Source organism: Mustela erminea, chromosome 8 (genome assembly GCF_009829155.1).
Source record: "Mustela erminea isolate mMusErm1 chromosome 8, mMusErm1.Pri, whole genome shotgun sequence".
In the NCBI taxonomy this organism is placed as follows: Eukaryota; Metazoa; Chordata; class Mammalia; order Carnivora; family Mustelidae; genus Mustela; species Mustela erminea.
In genome coordinates, this window is record NC_045621.1 from 52616921 (window position 1) to 52628982 (window position 12062).

Genomic DNA, 12062 nt, shown 5'->3' on the forward strand with positions numbered 1-12062 from the left:
GATACTACTTCACAATTTTCATGTAAATTTAGAACTGTTCAAGAGTAAAAAGTTTGTTTAAAAAAAAAAAAAAGCCGTTCAAAAAATCAAATGGAGAGTGACAGAAGTTTATGTAGCTATTATTCTTTTCAAAAAGTTTTCCTTTCAAAAGAAATGACCTTCTTTCTACTCAAGACGCTGCATTGCAATTTTAAATAGTCCAATCGGTTCACTAATCACATCTCTGAAATTCAGTAAGCTTCCCACCAGTAAGCAAAATATGGCCATACATATAGGCCATACATCCACCAGTTGGACCATTTCCTGGTGATCCAATCAGATTAGCCAGCTTGAAATCAATGGCTGCTCGTGATACAACTGATTGAACATCAATGATCAGTGTTGATAGTGAAAGTGTCAGCAATGATTGAATTGGATGTGTTGCAGGTTAGCTTAGCTGCCCTTGTGGAAAGTTTATCTCTGGTAGTAAATCTACAGAGGCTTTCTTATTGGCAATTAGATTTGAAGCAGTACAACTAACATTGTCATTCCTATTAGCTACTTTAAATTATCCATTCCTTTACAACCTTACGGATGTTGTTTGTTAAACGCTACATGTTCTCCTAGAAAAAAAAATAGCTTTCTTTTTAGATTGAATGGTCATTTTGATTACAGCACTGGTGTTTACCTGTTTAAAGCAATTATAGAAAACATGCACCCTGTTGCAGATATTGTAGGTTTTCCAGTCAGGGAACTAGTGTGACCTTCAAGAAAGAAAAAAAAAAAAAAAAAGAAAGAAATAAAAAAAAAGAAGAAAAATATATTTTATATGAGAATCCAAGGACTTTTAAGGTAGTGACAATTTTAAAATAATGTCAAAAACTCTGTCATCTTCCTATGTTTACCTATCACTAAAATGTAGCCAATATCTGCTCCTCATCCAATGTGAAATTTTGCAAGCTTTCCTGCCTCACATCTGCGCATCTCAAACAGTTTAAATATGAATAAGAAATGTAGTGAAATTACTTTTTTTCCTTCCATTTTTGAGTCATGCTGATTCCCTCTATTATAAAATCAGAACTTGGGAGGAAAAAGGAATGCAACCAAAATTAAAAATCATGTTCATTTCCCTAAAATTTAAAATGCTTAAATCCCAAATTTTGCTAAAGCCCTGAATAATTGACTAAGTCTCGGGAAAGGCACACACAGAATAGCATAGTAATTCATATTATCTAATAATAGCGTGCTGAAAAATATTCAATAGGTTTTATTTGCCATCTTTTCTTTTATTTTCTGTTAAGAAATGGTCCTGTGAGAAAGGAAGTCACACTTTCAAGTAATTTCTTCAGTCTCTACTAGGGGGAGCCAAAGTATAAAAAATATGTTCATATTAGGTTACACATTCTAACAATTCTTAAGCTAAAGCAGTTTTATTTGTATAATAAAGCAATGGAAAATTATAAGAAACTGAATGTTTATTTTTAAGGCTATGCACAGGATGAGTTATGGTTCAGTCACATATTTGTTTCTAAAAATTCTGTATATGAAAACATTATGTAGTAGATTTTTTTCCCTAGAATCTTTTATTGTCTTAATTATTGACATTTTCCCACTGTAATATATTGAAAAATCATTAGCACTATATGGCTATTACCTGACAGTTTTATTTTAATATTTAAAAATGTATTATTTTCATTTTATGTAAAAAAAAAAAGAAAAGGAAGACAAAATGATCAATGAAAAAAATGGTAAGGTATGCTATAAAATCAGAGTAGTTTGCAATAGTGTGAAAAGTTAAATATAAAGAAAAAATGTTAACATAGTTTCCCTTACATGCTCTTCTTAAAAAAAAAAAAAGTTTCCTTTATCATGGTATCAAAATGTCCATATCCAAATTGTCACGATTAGCTAATCATGTAGTCTCCTTTTACATTTCGGACTATTTTTGGTCGAGAAAAAGAATCCAAAAAACAAAACATGAAAAAACTAAACAAATGTTTTCTGTTGTAATTTTGCCATTTTAGATATAATCTTATTTCAAAACCGTGGAAGGTCAGAAAATTCTAATATACAAATAAAACTGAAACTAAAAAAAGGAAAAGAAAAAACCAAACACACAAAAAAGCCAAATCACTTCCTTTCCCTGAAAATTTTCTTTTTTTTTTCACTTCTTCCCAAAGAGTCAAGCCTAAAAACTCAATCACAAAAAAATGAATGTATTGACAAAGCATTCAATTTAAATAACAGAAGCTATTCTAGGATTCCAGAAACTCTATGGTATGAAAATCACTTGCAACTTAATAACACTCTTTTTTTTATCAATTTTATTTTTATTTTATATAAATGATTGAAGTACTCTTAAGATGTGTGGCAGATGATTGAATCTAAGGATGATGATGGCAAACTACCTGTTTAACTAAGTAGTTCTCATTTAAAAATGTATTTTTTCAGATATTTTAGCAAATCATTTTTCTCTGGTTATATGTTATCAATCTTTACAGATAATGTAAATAACAACTGACTGAATAATGAAAATTTTATTCAATATACACATTCCTTTGCCTTACTTAAAACCAAATATATTAGATGCATAATTCATTTCTCTGCTGATTCTACTGAATCAATGGGGTAGGTTAGTAATGTATAAGCACATCCTTTACAGATAAGCAAGGCCCTCACTTCAGTCACGTAATACAGAATCTGTAACATACAGGCTGTCCACCTCACAGAAATGCAACTGATCAATATTATCATTTCAGATCAATTATAGTTGAGGTTGAAACTCAAACTTTGTGGCCCTGTGTTAAAAAAAATCTAGGTGTTTTATTGATTTTCCTACACTTTAATAGTTTAAGTCAAGGTTGTGTTGTTATAACCATAAAAAAATGTAAGTGAATTAAATTGTGGATGATTAGGCAACAGTTCAACAAACAGGTAAAAGAGAGGCTGTGATTCTTCAAAATACCACAACATATATTAGCATTTATATTGGGATTTTAGAAGAAGAATTTGATGTTAGTCAATATTTATAAAATATTATCAGTGGGCTAATTATTGGCCAATTTTTCATTCTTGTGAACTATTTTTAGACATAAATTACAAAAATCCAAGAGAAACTCGGACCAGATCCAAAAAGGGACAAAAGAAGATAGTGAAGAAAGGAAAATTAAGATTTATAAGAGTTGACAGGTCTGTGAGAATAATAGCACCCAGTGATACTTCGAATGAATACTTCTAAGAAAATTTAAAAAATTTACATATGTCATTTTATTACATAAATGTTGTTTGGCTTTAAAGCTATTATTGTAGCTTAGACAAAAATAATAGTAAATTCATAAGACCAAATAATTTACTAATAAAATTACATATGCTTCCTGGAATTATTCACAAATAACAAATATGTATAAAAAAAGAAAAAAGAGAAAGAGTGCGATGGGAGTGGAGGGTAGAGGCAGAAAGAAGGCAAAAAAATAAAAAAGAGAAGTGGAAAAGTTAGAGACAGTACTTAACTTATAAAAGGAGCCTTTGTTAACTAATGATTCAAATGTATTAACTTATGAAATCTTATAACACATTAATAAAAAACCTTTTAAACATACTATAAGATCTTATAAATGTTGTCAAAGAAAATACAATATAAATTATGCCCATAGCATTGTTTTTTCCACCTTGTGTATCTCTTTTTATGATCATTGGTCTTTGTTTTGTAACTGGAATTGAGGACAGTAATTCTCCATTAGTATTGTCAGGTAGATATTATATGCACCTTTTGTGGAGATGGGGTTGTGTTGTTTTGTTTGTTGTTTTTAAAACTTCTCTTACAATCTAGTCTGGACTTCTATATACGATAAATATTTTTGACTTGCTAATACTTGTTTTTTTACTAATAATGTTGAATCAGAATATACAACTGTTAGAAGTAAGTGGGTAAATAATCCTAATATACTCGAAATTATTTCCTGTTGTAATATTTAAACAGAAAAAATACTACTTACTTTTAATACAGTACAGTTATTTCAATTAAGGAAATCAGGAATATATGGTAAAGCCTCCAGAAAAAAAAAATATTGTATAGAGTAGTCTCCTGCTTCTCTGCAGTTTTCCTTTCCACAGCTTCAGTTACCACCCCCCCACCTCCCCACTCCCTTAACAACCCCCCCACCCTGGTCAACTACGGAAGCACGTGATCCTCCTTCTGAGGTAGAGTCAGAAGATCTGTAGAAGCCCAAGACTACGTCACAGTTCTTGCATCATTCACCTCACTTCATCCCATCTTGTAGGCATTTTGTCATCACACATCATCGCAGGAAGAAGGATGAGTACAGTACAGTAAGATATTTTGAAAGAGAAAGAAGAGACCACATTCACGTGATTTTTATTACATATATTGTTATATTGTTCTATTTTAGTATTATTGTTGCTATTCTCTTACTGTGTCCAATTTATAAATTTAACTTTGTCATAGGTATGTATGTATAGGAAAAACCCTTGTATATTTAGGGTATGGTACTATCTGCAGTTTCAGGGATCTACTGGGGGCCTTGGAATGTATCCCTTGTGGATAGGGGAGGACTACTGCATACAAAATGTCCTTTTTTTTTTTTAAGAAAATACATATTCACTTCTCAATTTATTTATGGGAAAGGAAGAGAAGTCAGGATCAGTTTAACTACTGTTATTGAAATATGAGCATTTTAATTTTTCTACGTACAAACTAAAAATATATGTAGGTTTCCATGGCAGCAGGCAACACCTTTTCTCCATTCTAAAAATCGTACGTATTAGATAGTTGATAAATTTTGGAATATCATCTGGAATTGAAGCATTGGAATTTAAGATTTTTTTTTTTTACCTCCAGGAAAAAGAGTTTAATATAAGTAGTAATTACTGAGTGGGGAGAAAACAGGGCATGCCATATCTTTGTACCATAACTTTCTGCCATTTTTTTTTAGTCATATGTCTACACAAAACACTTTAGAATATAGTTGATATCAAAATGTAAATGGAACAATATTTTAAATGTTATACATTTTTATTCTGCATTGAGATATCTGAATTTCTCCCTTCTTCTACCCTCTGTCTATATAAGATATGCTAAACATATTCTGGATAATCTGTCAAAAGACACATTTTGTTAAATATCAAGTGGAGAGAGTTCAAAGTCATTGAGCGCACCCACAAAGGCCAGTTAGTGGAGCAAGTTCACCTCTTCTTTTTTTTCCCACTCTTTCAACAGCTTTATTTGTCAGCTACCTAAAAGTCCCAGAAGTTTGTAATTGAAAAGGACATTAGAGAAGATTTTGTCCAATTCGCACATTTTTCAGAACATGCTAAAGCTCAAGAAGTAGTCTCTTGAGTTCAAACCTACATAATTAACTAGTAGCGAAGATAATCTTAGAATCCATTCCCATGATGTCAGTCCTTATTCTCAAATTACTTTTGCCCAAATTTCAGACAACCAATTATAATTAAAATACATATTACTATAAATTCTTATTTCTCTTGATAAAGTTACAAGACACCTTTAGGTTTTCGTAGGACTACAGGATAAATGACCATGGCTGTGGGGCAATGTGGGTCACAATCTTGAAGAACTCCGATCTCCACTTTTTAAAAGACCTAACTTTTTTTTTTAATATTTAATTTATTTATTTGACAGACAAAGATCACAAGTAGGCAGAGAGGCAGTCAGAGAGAGAGAGAGGGGAAAGCAGGCTCCCTGCTGAGCAGAGAGCCCGATGCGGGGCTCCATCCCAGGATCCTGGGACCATGACCTGAGCCGAAGGCAGAGGCTTTAACCTACTGAGCCACCCAGGTGCCCCAAGACCTAACTTTATACTGGAAGCGAAACGCTGAGAAGGGCAAAAGAAAAGTATGTAACAAGTTTGGTTAGCCATAGTTTTATGAAGACTATTTTTGAAAAGCAAAGATTAAATAAAAAGTATGATTTCAGTACAAATGATTGTAAAGATCTATTGAAAGGGCAAATATCGGAGATTCTATAAACTCAGGTCACAGGCTGATGGAGACTCGCAGGATGTTTTACTATTGAACGTGAACTTCCCATATAAAAAAGAAATTCTATAAAAAAGGCAAAAAAAAAAGGCGGGGGTTTGTTTTCTTCTGTATGTTACTTTGTATGGCGAATTTATCTAACACTAAAAAGGATTTCGGGAGTGCTCTACTATTTCATAGAGTATTAAATTAAAGTACTGTATAACAGCCAAACACTTGCCTTCTAACCTCACCCAGGATTTAACCCTGGAAAGATCAATTTAGAATCTCACCACTAGATGGCATCGTTACACTTGAATACAATTTAAATAATACAATGACCAAATGAGCTAGTTAAATTAGTAGACAATTATCCCTGTTCCACTCCTCCTTTTTACGTGATGACACTGGTTACTTATAGCCCGCAGGATAAGTCCTATAGGATGCCCCACTCCGTCAGGGCTGTTTTTTCACAGGCTCTCTCTTCCAGCTTTCACCTCAATCTGTCATACAGATTTGACACCGCATCGTTCCAACAGTACTCAGAAATGACATGTATATAATGTGGAATATTGTGCACATTTACAGCCGGGGTTCTTTCTCTTAAACATTGCTTGCTATATCTTGGCATCGCTGTTCTGCTTAGCTGGGTGTTCATCACTTACCACATATAAGTAAGTGCTCAAACCAAAACATTATTATCATTATCATTATTATTATTATTACTTTTAAAGCAAAACCAAAGGACAGCTTAACTGATTTCTGTCATTTTCTGTTAGCATTTTCAGGTTTCCACCGAGCCTCCTGTAAGTTAATGAAGGCCACGAGACATGGAAGGCAATGCTAACACATGATATTTTTATGATTCAGTGCCATTAATGCTGCACATTATAAATCAAGTTAAGTGGCATTTCAATTGAAAGAGGTTCTTCTTTACTTCTTTCTTTATTTTTTTTTTTTAAGATCAACAAGACCAGTTCTATAAACCCAGCAACCCATTTTCTTCCCCGGAATAGACCTTAGCTTTGTTTTCTTATGTTATCATAATCTAACACTTTTCCTGTTCTAAATGAGAACCCACTGGGAAACCAAAATCATTCCATTATGGGTGTTAGAAAAAAAAAATACCATACTATTTTTAAATGAATACAAATCCAAAATGCATTGTAAATTGTACCCAGCCCACACTTAGGTGATACCACCCAAACGTTCTGCGTGTGATTACAGTACATCGCATTTACATATTTCAGAAGTAAGTACAATGCATTGTGGGTGGTGGTTTCTGTTTGCAAGGGATGCTGGAAATACCTACCAAGTCACAGAATGATACTTTTGTTTTATTAAGGTAACAGGGCACAGTTTTTTAGGCTGATTGAAATTACAGCTGTAGGATACATCTTCAGACTAGAATTGCCACTTTGTTCCCCCCTCCCTGAGCCTACCCCAACTCACTACTTTCCCATGAATCTAGAAATTTAACTCTTCACATACCTCCAACAAAAATCTTCTGAAACATCCTTTCAGTTCATATCAGGGGAACACAGAAAACACAGAGCTGAATGAACAATAATATAAGCCACTCTATTGATTTTTTACTATAAGCTATCAATTAACTAAATACTTATGAACATCAAAGCCACTTTAAAATATAAACAAAATAAGATTACACATGAAAGTTCGATTTAGCTATGACTATGTGCCAATAATAGAAGTTTTATAGGAATTTATGATATGATGCAAACTTTTGTTAGATAGCTGTCACAACAGGCAAAGGTGAACTGGAAAAAAAAAATGCCTGGCTGGCCTGGGTCTTCAATCATCAGTTACCTGAAAGAAAAAGTAAATCTTATCACAACAATGCTTAACAATCATATTGTGGAATTTATAGTAATGTGTTATATAAATTTATTAGATTTTTATATAATCTTCTTGACAAAAAGCCGACGCTCAAGATTCTTAAGCTCAAATTTGAATATGTCTTTTTACCTTTTCAAATAAAGTGTTATTGATTTATTCAGAAATCTGTTCATATGTTACATAGGCTTACTAAGATGTTAAAAGCAAAACATTTTTATTCAGGCCAACATTCAAAAATTTTCTTTTTAGTTTTCATTCACCTCAAATTCCTTTTAATGCATCTGAGAAGCACAAAGTAAAATGTTTCTGATACAGAATTTCTCTGCCTTCAAGTTTATATTTCCTGAGAGAGCATATTTAGCTACTGAGATTATGAACGGAAGAGGGAACTTTTTCAATATTATTTATTTGTATGGTTCCTTAACTTTAGTGTTACCTAATGAATTCTGATGTTGAAAATGAAACCTAGTTGTTATTCTACCAGTGTTCTGATGAACTCGTTCATTGAAATTGTGCATGCAGCAAATTAACGATTTTTAGAATGTTGTATCAAAGTCAAAATGTCACTTCTTAATATAATTTATGATAAATATACATTTTGTTTATAGGGAAAAAAGAGGTTTATTCAGTAGAAAAAATGACTTGAGCAGCTGATCTACATTAAAACCCTGATCTGCTGAAGGATATTTGAATTGCTCTGCCCTGTATATAGTAAAGAACTGATCTGGGTGTGATGATTTAAGCTGCTACAGTGTATATACCCTAACATGTATTCCTCATCAGAGAATCTCCCGCACCGGGTCAGCAGTGCAGTCTCTCTCTATCCTCCTCTCTCTCTCTCTGTTTCTCTCTGTCTCTGTCGCTCTCTTTCACTTATTCACATAGACTAGATTTCGCTCTTTATTTCTTGAGCATCAACTTTAAATTTATCTCTACAGCTTAAAAGAGATATACTTTGCATCAAAACTTGTAAATAGAGCTGTTTATATCAGCACCCTAAGGGAAAATAAAGTGCCTTCACATGGCACAGAAATTGATGTGAAAAAGTTTACATATCCTATAATTTTCAGTATTTATGTCAGTCAAATTTGGCTAAACTAATTTTGTCCAGCACGCTGACATTTTTTAATCTTTAAAATATATTTCTAAATGAGAGACCAAAATAACCTACCCAAACCACCATGTGAATTGTCTGTTAACTCCGTATTAACTTCTCATAGAGCTTTCATAAATACATTCTTGACCACAAATAATTCTGTTAGAATCGCAGTAATAAACAGTGGTCATTTTGTTTGTAGTGTATGCGCTTACAGCTCTGCTTTAAGATTGCCTTGAAGTAAAATAGTGCACAGAAGAAAGTGGATGGTTTTAGGAACTTAGTTTCATTAGCATGATTGTAAATTTCTAAAGAAATATTGTCATAAATCATAGAGGTTTGTGTACAAGTACTCCTTTTCTTCTTCTTCTTTTTCTTTTTTTTCTTTCTTTTCTTTTCTTTTTTCTTTTTTTTTTTTTTTTTTTTTTTGTATAAACTACCTTGGTGTATTTTCCATCAAAAAAGAACTGGGTTAAGATGAAAATAGTCTTTAATTATTAGGCTTATAAATGCATTTCACTAAAAACCCTACAATGCATTAATAGTGTTATTGATTTTATAAAATGAGTTCATTTTGGGTTAACACAAGGCTCTCTCAAGGGGTGGATGATGAGAAATAAGTGGTTTCTTTGTAGGCATGAATGTCAAAGGCCAGGATGGCATCGTGAGAGGATATTGGGACTGAAATTTGGTAACCACGCTTCTGTCTCTGTCATTGTTTTTAGCTATGTCACCTTTATCAAACTTTTAACGTCACAGATTCCTATTTCCCTCATCTGTAAAATGATACTACCCAAACTTGCATAGAGTTTCCTATTGGGTAAGGGAATTATAGGTATCTTGATCACTGTCAAATATTATAAATTCAAGGTATCAGTACCGTGCACATCTTTCTGGTGGGATAAATACTTCTCATGAATATGGGAAGGCGAATTTTGTCTGCTTCTAAAATTTGGCAGTGATTAATAGTCAGGTATACAATCTGGCAGTTCACAAGGAGTGCTTTCCCTTTTACACCAAAAATAATTTGACATTTTGGTAAAAAAAGGAAAGGATTCTGAATCTGAATATCAAATTGACAGTAATTAGAGAGATTTTTACTCTCAAGGTACCTCACACAGGTCTTTACAGAAACATTTGTTAATATCATTATATTTCTCTATTAAAATATCTTTACAGAGAAATATTTGTTATATTTGAGAAATATATTTGTCAATACATAACATGTAACAGACACATATATATCATACACACACACACACACACGTACAATGTGATCCTATCTCACTGCAATAGAGAAAATTGAAAATGACTGCTCTGGGATCAGATACTTAGTTTTCATTTTATTTCATTTTAAATATCAGATTTGAAATTAATCCAAGGACCACCATGGAACAGAAAAATGTGTGTGTCAACATCATCTCTGAAAACTAAACTTTGCCAGGCACAAGCCCTATTTTAGTCCTCAATTCAATTTGATGCAGATAACGAGATTAATGCGCAGGCTTCATTTTAATATTGTCTTTATTTTTAAAAAGCCCATTGACAGTGTCAAAGATTTTGATTAGATAATTTGATCACATTTCTCAAGCCAGATACAAATTAAAGTTGGAGCTAAAACAGAAAATCTTACTGTTTGCTATTCAGAACAATCTTCCTATTTCAGGAAATGGCAGAGCTCCAAAAGCCACATGTGTACAAATGAAAATTCATAACATGTTATTCAAACTCCTGTTGTATTTGTACAATTTACTAATTAGATATGGTAAGCATCAGCAGTGAAATATCATAGTACTAGCATTAAAAAGGCAAAAAAAATCCTACTTTTCTCAGTTCACTTCTCTTTATGAATGATATAAAAGCCTGTTTTGTTGCATAAACTGCTCTGTATATCAAATATAAAATAAAGCTGTAAGGAGGCAGTGTATGTTTTAACAGGAGACTCATTTTCTGTAGGAGAAACAGAAAAACTCAGAAGAAAGAATACTGTAAGATTGGTGATATCCGGAATAAATCAAAGTAATACCCATGTATACAAAAAAAATTCTTTTTTAAGTCAAATGCATTATATTATAAAAATCCAACTTATTTGACTTCATTGGATCCCAACATGTAACTTTAGCTTTTAAAAAAAATATTTTATTTATTTATTTATTTGTCAGAGGGAGAGGGAGAGAGAGAGAGAACACTAGCAGGGGGAGCGGCAGGCAGAGGTGGGGAGATGCAGGCTCCCCACTGAGCTGGGAGCTTGGCCCTGCAGTGGGGCTCCATCCCAGGAACTTGGGATCACGACCTGAGCTGAAGGCAGCCGTTTAACCAACGGAGCGACTCAGGCATCCCCCTTTTACCGCCCCCTGCTCCACAACATGTAACTTTAGAAAGAAATCATTTCCTCGCAGTTATTTTCCCACTTTTTAAAAGGTGTCTTTATCTCACTACAGGATTCTTTGGAAATTGATCTATTATATAAATATATCAGCTATATGTGGTTATATACTTATAGGATATTAAATTCCAGGTCAGTGGTTTTAAAAAATAGAAAGGGTGTTTGTGCATCTGTAATTCTTGACAGGCACAAAAACATTGATTCTCCAACTACCACAATTTCTCTCTTTAGGTGCCATCCTCATTAAACCTCTCCTGGTCAGATGTTTTTGTGAAGAAAAATAATAATATCAAACATTTATGAATATTTACCAGGCCAAACATTATAAGTATTTTACATGAACTTTATCATTTAACCTCTTCTTTTGTCTAATGAGGCTCTGCTCGTCTTGACCATCCATTTTATGGCTTTAGAAAGTCAAGGCTTAGGGAAACAAAATAACTCACTTGATTTCCGCATTATGGTGATGCTAAAATTTGAACTGACATGTGTCTGACTCCAGAGCTTACCTTCTGACTCACCATCATGCATATACTGCCTACTAATTCTGATCTTAGCTATTTCTCATTAACACAAGACATTACCTACTGGTAGAAATCATACTTGTATAAATATTTGTTAATGACCAAGATTTGCCAGCATGGTTTTCAGGGTTGACACTGTTAGCAGCAGCATATTTCCTGCTTTCCAGTGTTAAATTAAGCATCTTGAATGTACAAATTTTAGGACTCTGGAGTCAGGACACATTTT